Raw genomic sequence first — 19,674 nt, 5'->3', positions numbered from 1 at the left:
ACATTATTTTTGAAGCTAAACTTCATTGCTAAGTATGTTACCATACGATGTTCTTCAACAGGTACTCCCGATGAATGTTGTGCCTTATGGGATCGGGACTAAAGGTACCATGAGTATTATTAGCTTACGGCCAAGATATCCTACATATTACTTTAGTGCATTCAAGATTAGCGACGGATGCTTAATAGTGCAAGACTGGACCAAATATGTGATGGGGGAGCGCAGAGAAGTACTAGGGGGCAGCAAACAGATGCGCTACCCACGATTAGGAGACAGGTTGATCTCCATGCTCCAACTTGATCAAGGAGGAGAGCTACACATGTTTTATATTATTTTACCTAAGAGAGAGCAGCAGGAGTGACTAGCTAGCTAGAAATTAGTTTGAGGATGATGATATGCTACACTATTACTATGATGATAAAATAGCTAGTGTTGGTGGTAATGACTATGATGATTATTATTAGCTAGTGTTAGTGGTGATTAAATAAATATTGTTGGTGGTAATGACTATGATGATGATTAAATAGCTTATGCTGGCGGATTAGATTCAAGTGGAAGCAACATGTGGTGCACATCGAAAGTACTACTAGTCCAAACTAGATCAAGTTTGGATTAGTAGTATACTTTTGACATCCACCACATACTGCCTCCACTTGAACCTAATCCACCTTCATTTGACACACTGTTATGGACATAATGATGTAAACCTCATAACTGGTATTGTACCAATATTTGTACGATGGCACATAAATACACTAAAAAAACAATACTAGTAGCGATGGAGAGAAAACACGCTGCCAGTAGTTACATTAGCAGTAGCGTGGGAATGAACAAACGCTGCAGCTATTTGTCCTAGCAGTAGCGCATGCGGGCACGCGTTACTGCTAAGCAATAGCTGTAGCGCCTTATTAGTAGCACGCCTACCCGCGCTACTAGTGAGCACAAAACCAGCGCTACTGCTAGGGTTTTCCCTAGTAGTGTCCATGGCCTCCTGTGATGTTGCCCCCTCCGGCAGGGTACCAGAGAGGGGCTAGATTGGTTTTTCGTGGCTACAGAGGCTTACAGCGGCGGAACTCCCGATACCTCTTCTATTCTGTTTTTTTGGATTTATAGGAGTTGGCGTCGGTTTCACGTCAGGGGGCCCCACGAGGCGATCACAAGGACGGGGGGCGCGCCCTAGGGGGGCCACCCTTGTGGTGGACCTGGGACTCCTCTTATGTATCTATTTCATCCAGTATTTTTTATATTTTCCAGAAAAATTCTCCGTTAATTTTCAGCTTGTTCCGAGAACTTTTATTTCTGCACAAAAACAACACCACGCTAGCTCTGCTCAAAACAGCGTCAGTCCGGGTTAGTTCTAATCAAATCATACCAAAATCATACGGAATTGTTGTAAGCATGGCATGAATACTTCATAAATTATAAATACGTCGAAGACGTATCAAAGTGCTGGTTATATAGCACCCCCTTTAGGCCCGGTTGGTGGCTACAACCGGGACGAAAGGAGCCTTTCGTCCCGGTTAGTGCCACCAACCGGGACTAAAGGTCATTTCAGCAGCCCAAATGGCGGGAAGCAGAGACCTTTGGTCCCGGTTGGTGGCTCGAACAGGGATCAAAGGGTGACATTGGTCCCGGTAGGTGGCACGAAATGGGACTAAAGGGTGGCATTGGTCCTAGTTCGAGCCACCAACCGGGACCAAAAGCCTGTGCCTGGCATAGGCGCCCCACGTTGGATGTTTAGTCCCACCTCGGCAAGCGAAGGGCGCCCGGACCTATTTCTAAGCCTCGCCACGGCTGCAACGTCAAGCTCCTCTGTAAAGCAGGCCTGTGGGCCTAACGTATCTCTGTCTGCCATGTGGGGCCTACTTGCCTAGCGGGCCTGCATGCTGGCCTAACTAGTAGTTGGGTTTCTAGTCGTATGTAGTCCGTTGTGGCCTAGTAGGTGGGCATTTCTTTTTGTCATTTTAGTTTTGTATTAAATATTTTATTTTAGTTGATTCTTTTTAGTTGATTCTTTTTAACAAATAAATACTTTCATAATTTTAGTTAATATTATTTTGATTCTTTTTAGTTCATTTTTAGTTAATGTTTTAGTTGATTCTTTTTAGTTCATTCTTTTTAGTTGATTCTTTTTAACAAATAAATACTTCGATATTTTAGTTAATATTATTTGATTCTATTTTCTATTTAAAAATATTATATTTAATTAATTCTTTTAGTTCATTCTTATTGCTATTAGAGTTTTATAAAAGCTTTTTAGTTCATTCTTTTTTATATTAGTTCATTCTTTGAGCTAAATGACCCTGAAACTGAAGAGCACTATAAATGAACTCTGAAAGTTGGCATGGTATCATCATTTCACCCACATAACATGTGCTAAAAAGTTGAGAGGGTTACGGCAAAAACTGGATGCACTTCGTGTACAAAATGAACAATCTCTTTCGAAGTATCATGGTTTAGGACGAAAACTCGTATGTTACAAAGGGATTTCATTCTTTGAACTTATTTCAACTCCAGACTTTTTGTGCGTTCAACATGTACCATTCAAAGTCACATCATAAAGTTTCAATCCTTTCTGACTTCATTTGTTATTTTTCATGCATTTACTGAGATGTGTTTGCAACCAACTGCCGAAAGTCCTGATGTGTTCACATGTAACCCAGTCGTCACACTACTCCCGCTGTTTGGAGCGCTGAATATTCTTGTGTTCATTGACACATACGGGTCGCCAATATAGAATTCTATAGAACTTTGTAGTGTGCTTGAGCCCAAGAATGGTTGTCCCTACATATTATTGAGTCCGCTCCTAGCGTGCCTTTTCCAGTCAGTCTCCCCTCATACCGCGATTGAGGAAGACCAATCGTCTTAAGGTCAGGAATGAAGTCAACACAAAACCCAATGACCTCCTTTGTTTGATGGCCCGTGGAGATGCTTCCTTCTGTCCTAGCACGGTTACAAACATATTGCTTTAAGACTTCCATTAACCTCTCAAAGGAGAACATATTGTATAGAAATATAGGGCCCAGAATGGCAATCTCGTCGACTATATGAACTACGACGTACGTCATGATATTGAAGAAGGATGGTGGAAACAACAGCTCGAAACTAACAAGACATTGCACCAAATCATTCTTTAACCTTGGTAGGATTTCCGAATCGATTACCTTCTTAGGGATTGCATTGAGGAATGCACATAACTTCACAATGTAATCGAACATTTTCTGGTAGAAGCCCCCTCAATGCAACGGAATTACCTATTTACTGCCATTAATATTGATATTACTCTCTTTAAACCTGGTCAGATTTAAGATACTCCTATACATAAAAGTAACTTAAGACAAAACTAAAATTACACTCTCTTAGAGCATCTCCAGCCGTTGGCCCCCCAGGAGGCATAAAAATCGCCGCTTGGGGGCGAGCCGGCGGTAGAATCGGCTCTGGGGGCGGTTGGGCATCCAGCCGTCGCGCCCAGGTCGCCCCCAAGCGCCGATATCGGCCCATTCCTGGCCGCCTTTTGGCCCACTTTCGGCGAAAAAATGCCCGATATCGTTGCGAATCAGCTCATATTCGGCGTGGTTTTTGTCACATATTCATCACAGCAAATCAATAAAAATCAAATAGTTCAACAAATAGTACAACAACAAATAGTTCAATACAAATTATATAGTTCAAGAAATAAAAACTCATATTTCATCACACATCGAGCTAGGCGTCGCCCTTGATCCTCCATAGGTGCTCCACCAGATCCTGCTGCAGTTGATGATGCACCTGTGGGTCTCGGCTCTCCTGACGCATATTAAGGTAGGCAGTCCAGGTTGCCGGTAGCTGGCGATCAACTTCCACTAGAGGACCCTGCCTATAGTTTGGTTCAGTGTCAAACACTGGCTCTTCCTGCCGCCGCTTTTCATTGCTCGCGAGCAGGCCGACGAGGGCGGCGAGGACCATGAGGTGCTCCTCCTCCTGGACGTCGGCTTCGGCTTCCTCCTCCAGCAGTGCGGCGAGCGCCTCCTCGTCATCCCATCCGAGGTCATCGCTGAGTAGGCAAATCGCCGAACACCTTTGCTGGCATGGTGGGCGCACACCGCCAGTACACCGTTCTTTGCGGCCGAAACACCGGAAAAGTCACCCGGACGGTGGTGGAAAGGCTGCCTCGGCGAAACCTCCTCTCTTTACGGGCGGGGAATGACCTATAGTGGTGGTGGGCGGTGGGCGGTGGGCGGCGCTGGGATCGGCAGGGTGGCGGCCGAGAGCGCGGAGGGTGGGGGGCGAATCTGGCCGATTGGCTTGACTTTTCGCCTGGCAGTGTGGGCCAGGCGTGCTTTTTGGAAGCGCCGGAGCCCCCGAGCATCCCCCAGTGCGTCGGGTTCGCCCTGCGATCGCCAGACCTAAAAACGGGCCGAGCCGGCAGATTTCAGCGTTTTGGTGGCGCGACTGGTACGTTTTTTCGGCGCCAGCGCGTAAAAAGTCGCCTGAGGAGGCCTGTTGGGGGCGCGGCTGGAGATTGATGCATGCAGCCATAAGGAGGCATAGTGTGCAGAGATGACAGTTTAATCAACATCCGACATCAAAATCTCCGCGTTTGTGGTTCACGCCTTCCTGAGTAAATAAGAGTACCTCTTGTTTCAAGTATGACCAAGTCCAGCCAGCTACAACTTTTAAAGAATTATTACAGAAGGAATTCTTTTTACAAGGTTTAGAAGAGAAAACATAAGCATTTTGTCCCTGCTGAGTATTTTACCCCACATAATTTCTTGGCAAGGTCCGCCAGTGTTTAGCAGCTAGCTGTATCTGCTTTGTCCCAAGTCAGACGAGAAAGGCAGCATAAATTAAGAGGTAGGCTTCTACTTATCGGAAAAATGAAGGAATTTGTACAAACCTGCTGCATACACAAACAAGCTAGGCATAGACGGAGATAGAGGATGGGTTCCTCGAGTGTTGTTTCATGGTGGCAGCAGGAGCATCTTCCTGCCCTCGTATTGGGAAGCCTTGCCGTTCAGTACTTCCTCTTCTTCTCCGCGCGCAAGCGCAAGTCCCATATTCCACCTTGGTACAGATTCTTCATCTGGCTCTCATATCTATCCAGCGACGCCCTGGCCATTTATGCCCTCGCCACGCTCTTCAACCGCCAAAAGAAGATGCAGTACCGTAGCCGCGATCTACAGGTCCTGTGGGCGCCTATCCTGCTGATACATCTCGGCGGGCAGCTCGTCATAACCGCATATAACATTGAAGACAACGAGTTGTGGAAGCGGCACATCATCACCTCCTTGTCTCAGGTATCTTTTCAATATGTTGCAGCTATGGTTCTTTAGACAACACCTAGCAGACTACATTTAATTTCTCACTGGCATAACAAAAATCTGAGAGTTCACTTGCCATGTTTTCCTTTTTGTTCCAAATATAAATCCATTTCATTTTTGTTTTTATTTTAAATTGTGCACGTCTCACATAAGTATTAAAATTTAAATATTTTGTGATTTCAAAGGCAATTTATGTACTCATATTTACTCGGCTGGACATATCATATTTGGTATACCTATAGCTTGATTATGTAGGTGTTTCCTTGATTATGACGATCAATAGCTTTAGGGAAGATAGTTTTTACTCTTTGTTGCTTGAGAAATCTTCAACTTTCTTGATTCTCCTCCTGTATCGTCTCAGGTAACGGTAGCTATCTATGTGTTCTGCAAGTCATGGCCATCATCTGCTGATGAAAAGTTAGTGGATGCAGCAATTTTCCTTTTCACCCTCGGGGCTGGCAAATGCTTCACGAAACCGTTGGATCTCATGAGTGCTAGCTTCAGCAGCCTTGGTAGGTTTTTGGATGGAAATACTGATAGAGTTACAGATGGACAAAACGAGCTAGAAGCCTATGTGCGAGATGCAAAGGCCGCCATGCTCCAAAAAGATCTAGAACCCCCCAATGATCGCTCCTACATACTGCATACACTACTGATAGACAATGCACTTAACTTGGAGATTCGCCATACTATACTAAAAAGTTTTTGTCACCTGGATGACGAAAAAGCTCATGAGACACTAACAAACGGCCTCTCCGATTTATTTGATGTTCTCTATACAAAAAGTCCTTGGACCAAAGATATGAGCGGAAGGAGTTTTGTTTTGATGTGGTCATTCTCCGTGACGTCGCAACTTGCGGCCATTCTTCTGTTCTACAAAAGCCACAAACAAACATATAACCTCAGCGATGTCATTATTACATATGTATTGCTGTACGGGACTCTTGTGCTAGAGTTCTCTTCCCTATTTGGGCTGGTATTACTCAGTAACGAGTGGTCTGCCACGGTCGCTCAACATAACATCATAGGATTCTTTGCCCAGACCAAAAAGCCAAGCAAGCTGATGCGCTTCGCTAGGAGCTTATCATGTGAGGTCTTCGTTAGCCAATGTTTGGACATGGAGTCCTGTGACTCATCCAAGAACATTACAAAGTTAGTTCATCAACATATCAGAGATGGGTGGGAGAAGTACATAACTGATGCTAAGAGTTACAAGGAGTTCAATGATATCAGGGGCCAGTTGACACTAAAGCACAAGAAATGTGACCAAGAGATACACAACAGCTTACAGCAGCCATTCGATCAGAGTGTCCTTGTCTGGCACTTGGTGACAGATTTCTGCTTTTACTGTAGAAGCACATCTCCAGACAATGAAGAGCGTGCCCAGCGATGCAGAGAAATATCCAACTATATGATGCATTTGTTATTTGCTAATCCTGAGATGCTATTGCCAGGCAGTAGAAAGCATCTTTGCAAACTCGCATATGACCAACTCAATGACATCTTCAAGGGTCAGGAGACACAGATGGATAAAGGAAAACTCGCCCAAAAGATTGTTGATACTTTGATTTGTAGAAAAGATGCATCCTTTGTCTGCGACGCAGTGGCGCTTTACACTAGGTTGAAAGATATTGATGAGAAGACGATGTGGGAGGTGATACAAGGTGTGTGGGTCGAGATGCTCTGTTTTTCTGCTGGTAGATGCCGAGGGTACTTGCATGCCAAAAGTATGGGCGCCGGCGGGGAGTACCTCTCCTATATCTGGCTTCTGTTGCACCACACTGGGATGGAGACATTCCAACACAGACTTGAGAGGACGCAAAATGTTCGAGGACGACCGAGAAGATGGCATTTCTGAAGTACTTTTGAAGGTATGAATGTTCTTACAAGGAGGAGATTGTGTTGGACATTGGGCTTCCCAATGTTGAGTAGGCACTTCTAGTTGTCCAGGCATGAATCCTAGAACACAAGGAGGTAATTTTGCTGGTCCATGGGCTTCTCAATACTGTCAAGGCACTTCTACTTATCAATGCATGGATGTTCCAATGTGAAGGCACTGCCCCTGATCAGCTCTAGGAGATTCTTGTCTGAACACCCATCCATGCTATTTGTATCCATTTTGTTTGTATCCCTTATTATCGACTCATTTGGTGACTGTCCATCATGATTGTTTCTTACGGCTGTCATTAATTCTTAGCATTCCTAGTTTCCTGTTATACTAGCACTTCAATTCAATTCATGTATGTCGGACGAAACTTTTTTTTCGACAAAGGGTGGACTTTATTAGCTCAAAATGAAGCATCAAGTGAATACAAACATAATGAGCACACACTCGGCCTCTGCATAGCTAAGATGCACACAACCAACACACACTAAACACGCCGGCAAATAGCAAAGTCATACAAGACCAAAGCTATGCCTTAGCATGGAAAAAGAAGAAGAAAAAAACCGAAGCGATCAACATAGCGATCGACAAACTACAGTAACGACCTTATCCGCACCAACATTCTCTTGACACCACAAGGATGACGAAGTTCTTCAACAGCAACGTCTTTAGGAAGGGAACAATGCTCAAACGCCGCCGTCACCGAATCCAACCATCAAAGAATAGATTCTAAGTTTTCACCCTGAGGAACAAGTCTGAGCATATCCGAACAATGCCTTCAACAAGGTAACGATGAAAAAACATTGCCATTGCCAGGTATAACCAACTTGGGTCAGACCTAGGATTTTCACCTCGGAGCTCGAGACCAGGTAGTCCAGAAGCACCACCGAATTGAAGTCAATCATGTGTTGTCGCCACCACTTTTCCGCGAACCCAATAGCTGCATACACTGCCGCTGCACAACCATAGATTGTGTCTCATCGCTGAAGGCAAGCTGGACAAAAGTGAGAGCCACCAAAACTCACAAAGGAGCATTTTGGCTGCATCCCGCAAATTCGTCGGTATGAGCCACTGACAATAGCCACCGAATCTGAAAAGAGAAACTCTCACAAAAGATCCTTGTGAGGCCATCGCAATCTGTAGCTCGAGGAGCCGGCCGATGCCGCCACGGTAAGGTCTGATGAATACCACTATCGGATAGCGCCGGCCAATGGAGGACACCTGCCGCATACCGAATCCAGATGGATCGGTGAGAGGATGAGCCCTCGCCTACTTCCCCATCATGAATCAACCAGATCTGATCTCTTGTGCAGGGGAAGGCACTAGGCATCGTGGGCGGCCGACGGGCTGGAGCAAGACTGCCGCAGCCCTCCTGGCTAGCCCTCCACGTCCAGACCTCCATGTACAGATCAGAGCTCCTTCAATACAAGACAGAGAATGTCCAGACGGTGTTGACTCGCTTGGAGGAGAGGGTGACGACCTCAAACATTGCAACTTCGGAGAGAGTCCCGCCGCCGCCGTACGCCGGGCGGAGCTATGCCCGCCGGCTCCGACCGACGGCCGCGAGGGATTAGGGACGAGGCAGAGCCCTGCTGTGGCCAAGATGGATCGCCTCCCGTGTCGGATGAAACTTAATTGTTTGTTTTTTCTATTGCTTAGATCAGTCTGTTTTAGTGCTTATCTTTCATTTAGGGCTTCAAACCTTAGGCACTCGATTGCAAAACAAAATTCTGACAACTGATTGCTGAATCCTGGACTTTCTCATAGTTATCAAGACCTGCAACCATCTAATCTATTGGTTGCAGTCTCAGCTGATATATGAGATCGATCATCTCATCCTACCTGTTCGGACTTGCAGATTCCCGAGTTCCTTTTTTGATTCTGTTGAATGTAAAGTTAAATATGGCTCCTAATTGGATATAGACTTGTCTAAATGACTGGTGCAGCTATAGATCGTCCATATTGATTCTGGACACCGATTCTTGGTGCTGCTGCAGATCGTCTACATTGATTCTGGACGTCGATTTTTCATTTACCCTTCTTATTACCATTTGCTAACTTAACCACCTCTCTCTCTCATGGTGTTTCTGAAGATCTTTTATGTGTCATGTTGACAAGGGCGTTTGATAAGAGATCCAAGCAGGCTGCATGTGAGGTGAATTAAGGTAATCTATATGATGTAGCCCAGGATAAACTCCTCTCCTTCATGTTGTTTCTAGATATGTTATTTTTCAGTGAATTACTACTGAAGCATTGATTTAAGACTATTCTTGGTCATGTAAGAAAGCTGAGTTTTATTTTGGCCATGTGATTTCCATAAACATATCATGTGAACATTTTCATCGAAAGTTTCCCTCATATCAAACTTTTATGTTTCTTCTACACAGGAAGTTGGTAGAATATGCAGCCTTCATAGTGTTAGATGTGTATAGTCTCTTTTCGGTATATCCCCATTGTATAAGGGGGTTCCTGCACTTTAACACACATGTATATGTAATGGCCTTTGGCCCTCAGTAAAGTTAGTAGCTCATTATCCAACATGGTATCAGAGCAGGCCTGGAGCTCAAGAAAGCTGGAGCGAGGAAAGAAAAGACGCTCAGAGATCATGCCACGAAGATATCGTAGAACACGGAGGAGATGACTATACTGGACAAAGGTGGGGGCTGAAACAAACTGACTCAGAACTTGGACAGGACAGGACGCGTAACAGCAAGATAGACAAGGCTGCCAACAAGGTGACGATAGCGAGTCGGATTAGGAAGAGGGTCACCATCAGAGGCACAAAGTTGAACGTTGAGCTCCATAGGAGTTACAACTGTGCACTCATCACCAAGAGCAGTGCGAGCAAGAAGATTCTGAATATATTTTTCTTGGGAGATGTAGAAGCCATCAGAGGTCGAGGAGATCTCAATCCCAAGAAAATAGCAAAGTGGACCAAGATCAGTCATGAGGAACTGGTCGCGAAGGCGAGCCTTAACAAAGGCAATGTAGTCAGAGTCGTCACCAGTGATGATCATGTCATCAACATAGTGACGGAGAAGAGTCCGATCATGAGGAGACGTGTGAACAAACAACGCGGTATCATGATCACTGGGCAAGAAACTAGCGGCAGTCACGACAGAGGCGAAGCGCTCAAACCAGGCGCGAGGGGCCTGTTTAAGACCATAGAGGGAGTGGCGAAGTCTACAGACCATACCATCAGGAGCATAGTACCCCGGTGGTGGCTGCATATAAACCTCCTCACGCAACTTGCCATTGAGAAAAGCGTTATGAACATCAAGCTGGGAGATGGACCAATGACGAACAGAAGCCACAACAAGAAGAGTGCGGACAGTGGTCATGTGGGCCACAGGAGCGAATGTCTCATCATAATCGCATTCCTGCTCCTGCTGAAAACCACGGGTCACAAGACGCGCTTTGTAGCGCTCAAGGGAACCATCAGAGCGAGTCATAATCTTGTAGACCCACTTGCAGGTGATGGGACGAACACCGGAAGGGAGGGAAACTAGATCCCATGTGCCAGAGCGCTCAAGGGCAGCAAGCTCTTCGGCCATCGCAAGCTACCATTCAGCCTGAGTCATGGCAGTCTGATAGGAAGTGGGCTCAGCAATAACAAAGAGACCATACCGATCAGGAGAGTAGCGATCAGGCGGGGGGCGAGGCCGAGCACGGAGGTTATGAACCGGGGGAGGCGTGAGGGAAGGTGCACCAGAGGTGGAAGGTGTGTCAAGAGAAGCATCCTCAGAACGAGGACGGCGAGTATAGTGGAGGGGAAACGGTGAGAGAGGGCGACTGACTGGAGATGATGGTGGTGAGGTGGAGGAGGAGGATGGGGAAGATGGTGTCGGTGGTGAATGAGAAGGAATGAGAGGGGCGGGAGGAAGAGGAGAAACATGAGGCACATAGCAAAGTGCATGCTCTAGCCAATGCAACCAAAAGACCGATCTAATGGAAGAGACTAGGCAGCACAATATATGTCAACACTCCCCCTCACGTGTGGCTCCCTCAGGCCTAAACATGGACCGAAAGTGGGCTGCAATATAATTGCGCCAGCCGGTCTTGAACTCTGATGCTACCTGGGCTAGTGATCTCTCTGATCGACGCTCGCTGTCTGCTTATTGTGTCTTCCTTGGTGGCTCCCTTATTGCCTGGAAGACAAAGAAACGGACTGCAGTTTCTCGCTCAAGTACAGAGGCTAAGTTGTGAGCCATGGCTATGTTAACGGCTGAGGTGATCTGGTTACGGTGGTTGCTTGAGGATTTTGGTGTGTCTGCTACTACCTCGACTCCCTTACTGTCAGACAGTACCGGCGCTATCAGTATTGCACGCGACCCAGTGAAGCATGAGCTCACCAAGCACATCGGTGTGGATGCCCACTTTGTGCGTGCTGCTGTGCAGGATCAGACTCTCGCTCTTCACTATGTGCCCTCTGAGTTACAGTTGGCTGACTTCTTCACGAAGGCGCATACTCGAGCGCAACATGGATTTTTTTTCTCCAAACTCAGTGTTGTTGATCCACCATGAGTTTGAGGGGGGGGGGTGTTAGATGTGTATAGTCTCTTTTCGGTATATCCCCATTGTATAAGGGGATTCCTGCACTTTAACACACATGTATATGTAATGGCATTTGGCCCTCAGTAAAGTTAGTTTCTCATTATCCAACACATAGCAGAGGTTTGTGAATTTTATGCCAAGTGAGCCTCTTTTATTTTAATGCTTCAGTCCTAATGTAGCATTTTTCTAAGCTTTTGATGAATACTATTGTTCTGTTTTCTGAGCTCTTGAGCATTTGCCTTCGCAAAAAAAAGATCTATAACAATTGTCTTCTAATCCCAGTGATAGTTGTACAAAGTCAATCCTAATTTTTTCGACGGGCGACGTAGACTGGATGAGAAAACATTTAATCACAGGTTTGTTGCCTCCATGTTAAACACTGAAGAAGTGGGGTTTCAGATCAGCAAGGCAAGAATAGCTTTATTGTTTCTCTGTTCTTTCCTTATCCTCACACAACAGAGAAACTGTTTATTTCTTTTGCACTTTATGTTTCTTAATGTTGTCAGACTAATACAGAAGAACAAAAACTAACTGTTGATGTTTTGTCTGTTGATACGTCTCCATCGTATCTACTTTTCCAAACACTTTTGCCCTTGTTTCGGACTCTAACTTGTATGATTTGAATGGAACTAACCCGGACTGACGCTGTTTTCAGCAGAATTGCCATGGTGTGGTTTTATGTGCAGAAAGCAAATATTCTCGAAAAGTCCTGAAACTCCACGGAACACCTTAGAAAAAACAATAAAAAATCCTGCCAAAGATGAAGACCAGGGGGCCCACACCCTATCCACGAGGGTGGGGGGCGCGCCCCCCTACCTCGTGGCCCCCCTGGAAAGCCTCCTACGCCAACTCCAACTCTATATATTGGCTTTCGGGGAGAAAAAAATCAGAGAGAAGAAATCATCACGTTTTACGATACGAAGCCACCGCCAAGCCCTAAAACCTCTCGGGAGGGCTGATCTGGAGTCCGTTCGGGGCTTCGGAGAGGGGGATTCGTCGCCGTCGTCATCATCAACCATCCTCCATCACCAATTTCATGATGCTCACCGCCGTGCGTGAGTAATTCCATCGTAGGCTTGCTGGACAGTGATGGGTTGGATGAGATTTATCATGTAATCGAGTTAATTTTGTTAGGGTTTGATCCCTAGTATCCACTATGTTCTGAGATTAATGTTGCTATGACCTTGCTATGCTTAATGCTTGTCACTAGGGCCCGAGTGCCATGATTTCAGATCTGAACCTATTATGTTTTCATGAATATATGTGAGTTCTTGATCCTATCTTGCAAGTCTATAGTCACCTTCTATGTGTTATGATCCGGCAACCCCGAAATGACAATAATCGGGACCACTCCCGGTGATGACCATAGTTTGAGGAGTTCATGTATTCACTATGTGCTAATGCTTTGTTTTGGTTCTCTATTAAAAGGAGGCCTTAATATCCCTTAGTTTCCAATAGGACCCCGCTGCCACGGGAGGGTAGGACAAAAGATGTCATGCAAGTTCTTTTCCATAAGCACGTATGACTATATACGGAATACATGCCTACATTACATTGATGAATTGGAGCTAGTTCTGTGTCACCCTATGTTATGACTATCACATGATGAACCGCATTCGGCATAATTATCCATCACTGATCCGGTGCCTACGAGTTTTCCATATACGGGTTCTCACTTATTTACTTTCCCGCTGCTACTGTTACAATCACTACAAAATACCAAAAACATTACTTTTGTTGTCTTTACTTTTGTTGCCGCTACCACCACTATCATATTACTTTGCTACTAAACACTTTGCTGCAGATACTAAGTTTCCAGGTGTGGTTGAATTGACAACTCAGCTGCTAATACTTGAGAATATTCTTTGGCTCCCCTTGTGTCGAATCAATAAATTTGGGTTAAATACTCTACCCTCAAAAACTGTTGCGATCCCCTATAATTGTAGGTTATCAAGACCTTTTTCTGGCACCGTTGCCGGGGAGCATAGCTCTATTCTTTGAGTCACTTGGGATTTATATCTGCTGGACACTATGAAGAACCTGAAAGACGCTAAGACAACAATTTATCCCTCAACTACGAGGGGAGGTAAGGAACTGCCATCTAGCTCTGCACTTGATTCACCTTCTGTTATGAGTAAGCTAGCGACACCTAAACCTGCTTCTGCTATTCGTTCCGATATGTCGCATGTTATTGATGATGCCACTTCTGCTATGCATGATGCCAGATACTACTGTGCCCCTTAGTGAATTTCTTGAAGAACAAATTGCTAGGGCTAGAGAAAGAGAAATTGATGAATCTGAATACGATGATGAAAGTGATGATGAAAATATGCCTGTTATTCCTCAGGGTTATCTTTTTGATAAAGATTCTTCTTTAGCTATTTTAGCCTGCAAAGATAGATATGAGCTCAAGAGGTTATTGATTAAATGGAACAAAGAATCACTTAGAGATAAAATGAAACATGATCCTGCTTTTGCAACTTCACCTATCTGTGTTCCTGATAAGGATTATGAATTCTCTGTTGATCCAGATATAATTAATTTGGTTGAATCTGATCCTTTTTATGGCTATGAATCTAAAACTGTTGTGGCACATCTTACTAAGTTAAATGATATAGCTGCCCTGTTCACTAATGATGAGAGATCGCGTTACTTTTATATACTCAAAATATTTCCATTCTCATTAAAGGTGATGCTAAGATATGGTTTAATTCTCTTGACCTTGGTTGTGTGCGTAGTCCCCAGGATATGATTTATTACTTCTCTCCTAAATATTTCCCTGTTCATAAGAAACAAGCTACTTTAAGGGAAATATACAACTTTGTGCAAATTAAAGAAGAGAGTCTCCCACAAGCTTGGGGGCGGCTTCTCAAGTTACTTAATGCTTTGCCTGATCATCCCCTTAAGAAAACTAAAATACTCGATATCTTTTATAATGGACTAAGCGATGCTTCCAGAGATTACCTGGATAGTTTTGTTGGTTCTCTTTTCAAGGAAAGAACACCGGATGAAGCTGAAATTCTATTGAATAATATGTTGACAAATGAAAATAATTGGGCACCTCCTGAGCCAGTTCCTGAGCCAACTCCCGCTCCAACTACTGAGCCTATTCCTAAACCAACTCCGAAGAAGAGAGGTGTTCTATTTCTCAGTCCCGAAGATATGCAAGAGGCAAAGAAATCTATGAAAGAAAAAGGTATTAAAGCTGAAGATGTTAAGAATTTACCTCCTATTGAAGAAATACATGGTCTTAATCTACCGCTTGTCGAAGAAACATATGATCTCAATCACTTATTTACTGAAGAACCTCCTAATTCTGATATCCCGACACAAGTAGTAAAGGTAAATTCTCTCTATAGATTTGATGAAGGTGATATCCCTCACTATAAGTCTGCTAGGCAATGCTTTGATGAGTTTGATAATTTTATTGTCAAACAAGAAAATTTCAATGCTTATTTTGGTAGACAATTGAAATATGATTTCGATATGATTAAATACTTGGGTGATTATATGGCTAATATTAGAGGTGAACTTAAACTTGTTAGCAAACATGCTTCTATGGTTACCACTCAAGTAGAACAAGTACTTAAAGCTCAAAAAGAATTGCTCCATGAAATGAATAGTAAGAAAAATGATTATGCTATTAGAGTGGCTACTAGAACTGGTAGAATGACCCAGGAACCTTTGTATCCTGAAGGCCACCCTAAGAGAATCGAGCAAGATTCTCAGAGATATAATATTGATGCACCTAGTTCTTCAAGAAAAAGAAAAAGAAAAATGATAGAACTGTGCAAACTTCTAGTGAACCTATTGCTGAACCACCTGATAATCCAAATGATATATCTATGTCTGATGCTGAAACACAATCTGGTAATGAACATGAACCTAATGAAAATGTTAATGATGATGTTCATTGTGATGCTCAACCTAGTAATGATAATGATGTAGAAATTGAACCTGCTGTTGATCTTGATAACCCACAATCAAAGAATCAACGTTATGATAAAAGAGACTTTGTTGCTAGGAAACATGGTAAAGACAGAGAACCATGGGTTCAGAAACCCATGCCCTTTCCTCCCAAACCATCCAAGAAAAAGGATGATGAGGATTTTGAGCGCTTTGCTGAAATGATTAGGCCTATCTTTTTACGTATGCGATTAACTGATGTGCTCAAAACAAATCCTTATGCTAAATATATGAAGGATATCATTACTAATAAAAGAAAGATACCGCAAGCTGAAATTTCCATGATGCTTGCTAATTATACCTTTAAGGGTGGAATACCAAAGAAACTTGGAGATCCCGGAGTACCTACTATACCTTGCTCCATTAAAAGAAATTATATTAAAACTGCTTTATGTGATCTTGGAGCCGGTGTTAGTGTTATGCCTCTCTCTTTATATCATAGACTTGAGTTGAATAAGTTGACACCTACTAAAATATCTTTGCAAATGGCTGATAAATCAACTGCTATACCTGTCGGTATTTGTGAGGATGTGCCTGTTGTGGTTGCAAACGTTACTATTTTAACGGACTTTGTTATACTTGATATTCCCGAGGATGATAGTATGTCTATTATTCTTGGAAGACCTTTTCTTAATACTGCAGGGGCTGTTATTGATTGCAACAACCTCATGTTAATGGTAGTGAGCATACGGCACATTTTCCGAGGAAACAACCTCAAGTTCATAGTATCAACTCCATTGGAAAAATTCCATCGATTAAATTTGGAGGTTTTGAATTTCCTCTTCCTATTGTCAAAAAGAAATATGATATACTTATTACAAGGGATGTGCATATCCCCGTTGAGGTAACTTAGTGTTATTCGAAATTTCTCCGGTTTCATGATTATGGAATGAGTTTGTTAACAAGACTTGATCAACCTTGTTAGTGGATTCTTTTTTATGAGCATGAGATGGATGAAACTAGAAGCACAACCTTCTGTACCCTATCTATATTTTCTGTTAATTAGTAGAAATAAAGTAAAAATAGTATTTTTCTGTCTGTTTCCTGGCTTATCCGTGCAATATAGAAATATCCCGAAAATAAAAGTCCTCAGAATGCCATGCCAATTTAATACGATTTTTTCGGGAATATTTAAGGATTTACTGTGCAAAAATTATCACGGGAGGAGCTGCCACCTGGCCACGAGGGTGGTGGGCGCGCCCCCCCTCTAGGGCGCGCCCCCTGCCTCGTGGGCCCTCCTCCACTTATCCCAGCACCCATATTCTTCCTCTATCTCACACAAACCCGAAAAACCAACTCAAGCACGGGTTCCAGCCACTTTTGCCGTGATTTTCGATCTCCTTGCTCAAAGCACCTCTCGCAAAACTACTTGGGGAGATTGTTCCTTGGTATGTGACTCCTCCATTGGTCCAATTAATTTTTGTTCTAGTGCTCCATTCTTTGCAAATTTGTGCTGCATAGGTGACCATGTTCTTGAGCTTGCATGTCAAATTTATATGGTTCCAAGTAGTTCTAACGCTTGATATAGGCTCTAGGCACTTGTAGGAGTAGTTGCTATCAGTTTTATTGAAGTTGGTCTTGTGTTTGAAGTTACTAAAAATTTCAGAATTTTTCAGAGAAAAACAATATGCTTAGGAAGATGTTCTAAGGTGGTTCTTTTAAGAAGCAAGGACCCAGAATTGCTATGCGTGATGCTGACGAGGATCCACCAAGAGATGCTCCAGTACGGCCTTGCGAATGGCCGTTGGAAAATTTTATGGACCGCGCGGGAATTAAAGAAGAATTCAAAGCATATTTGCGCAATGCCGGTCTTGAGGATTTTGAGGTTAACAAATGCCCCCAATATCATGATCTCACAAGTTCATTTGTGAGGAGGTTTGAGTATTCATCTTCGCGTAATTCTCCTTCAGTCATGTTTGATCTTTATGATAAATCTTATAGAATGGACTTAGAGGATTTCACTCTTGCTTGCAAACTTCCATCATGGGGCAGTATTAGGGATCCCCCTAAATCTGAATTTAGGGACTTTCTAACTGTAGGGGAATCTAGAGATATAACGCAGGCTACCATAAGGAGCATTCACTTTCCTGCTATACATTATTTTGCTCTTTTCATCGGTAGATGCATAAATGCTAAGGATGAAGCATGTCACATGTGTGTCCCTGACCTCAGCATTCTTAGGAGTGCTGTGTTAGGAGACCAATCTTATCATATGGGAGCTATTGTAGCCCGTAGGTTGCATCACAATAGACATAATGGAGATTTCTTTGGAGGAATTTATGCAATAGCTAATTTTCTTGAGATAGACATCCATGAGGGTGATACGGAGTTGCCCACTGCATATTTAGATTATGACTCCATGGCCTCACATCATTTTGTTGAGCGACCCGAATCACCTCTTTTATATCATTTAATTTTTAACAAACGGCATGTTGTCTGTATTACTCTCCCTGCTCCTGCCCTTTTTGATTCACAGACAAAAGGAAGATATACTATTACCAGAGAGGAGGCAGATGAGTACGAGAGGAGAGCGGAGGCAGCCTGACTCCACGCTGCAGCTCAGCAGGCGATAACCGCTGCACATCAGTATGATCCCAACTATTCCTCGTCGAAGTACGACCCCAGCTACACCTACGGGTATCCGCCAGGCTATCCCTGGCAATAGACCAACTTAGGCCAAAAGTCTAAGCTTGGGGGAGTACGTATTTCTCACCGACATTACATTTATGCTCACACACACTCATTGCTAGATGTCGGTGCTCATACTCTTTCACTGTAATATCCATGCTAATTTATTTTTCCTTTTCCTGCTTTCTTCTTGTGTGTTTGTTAAACCTTAAGAAAACCAAAAAAAATTTAGTAGTAATTTACTTTCCTGTTGTAGTAGTAGTAACTAAAAAGAAAACCCAAAAATGTTTCCCGTTCTTCTTTTGCTTGTTGGGAGCTTTCCCGTGTAAATAGTTTTATTTCTTTTTCTTTTCTTTGGGGGTCAGTAGGAGAAGACCATAATTAAATTGTTGCAGTGGCTCTTATATGCTTTAATGTTGATTTAACCCAGAGCTCATATTGCCTTGTCTTCTCCTGTTTCTTGAATGCTCGCAGATTCCATCTTAGTCCAATGCACGTGCACTCTTATTATTATTCACACCATTCGGTCGTGCAAGTGAAAGGCAATTATGATGATATATGATGGACTGACTGAGATGAGAAAAGCTGGTATGAACTCGACCTCTTTTGTTTTTGTAAATATGATGAGCCCCTCGTTCTTGATTCAGCTTATTGTGAATAAACATGTTTGCAATGACAATTAGAGATCATAGTTGCTTGTGCCATGCTTGATTAGCTATGAGTTATAATGGTTTACCTTGCGTGCCAACATGCTATTGAGATGGTTGTGATGTGGTATGATGGGGTGGTATCCTCCTTTGAATGATTTAAGTGATTTGACTTGGCACATGTTCACGCATGTAGTTGAAACAAAATCAACATAGCCTTCATGATATTTATGTTCATGCTGGATTATATCCTACTCATGCTTGCATCCAATGTTTATTAATTTTAATGCATGTACATGGCTGTTGTCGCTCTCTAGTTGGTCGCTTCCCAGTCTTTTGCTAGCCTTCACTTGTACTAAGCGGGAATACTGCCTGTGCATCCAATCCTTTAAACCCCAAAGTATTCCAGATGAGTCCACTATACCTTCCTATATGCGGTATCTACCTGCCGTTCCAAGTAAATTTGTATGTGCCAAACTCTAAACCTTTAAATAAATATTCTGTTTTGTATGCTCGAATAGCTCATGTATCAACCAAGGTTGTCCTTATATTCCGTGTTAGGCGGGTTATTCTCAAGAGGAGTGGACTCCGCTCCTCACTCACGAGAACATGGCTGGTCACCGGGATGCCCAGTCCCATGCTTTATGCAAACTAAATCAAAAATAATTGCAAACAGAACTCCCCATGGGACCTG

Source organism: Triticum urartu, chromosome 2 (genome assembly GCF_003073215.2).
Source record: "Triticum urartu cultivar G1812 chromosome 2, Tu2.1, whole genome shotgun sequence".
Lineage (NCBI taxonomy): Eukaryota > Viridiplantae > Streptophyta > Magnoliopsida > Poales > Poaceae > Triticum > Triticum urartu.
The sequence above is the reverse complement of the archived record's forward strand: the minus strand, read 5'-3'. Positions refer to the sequence as shown.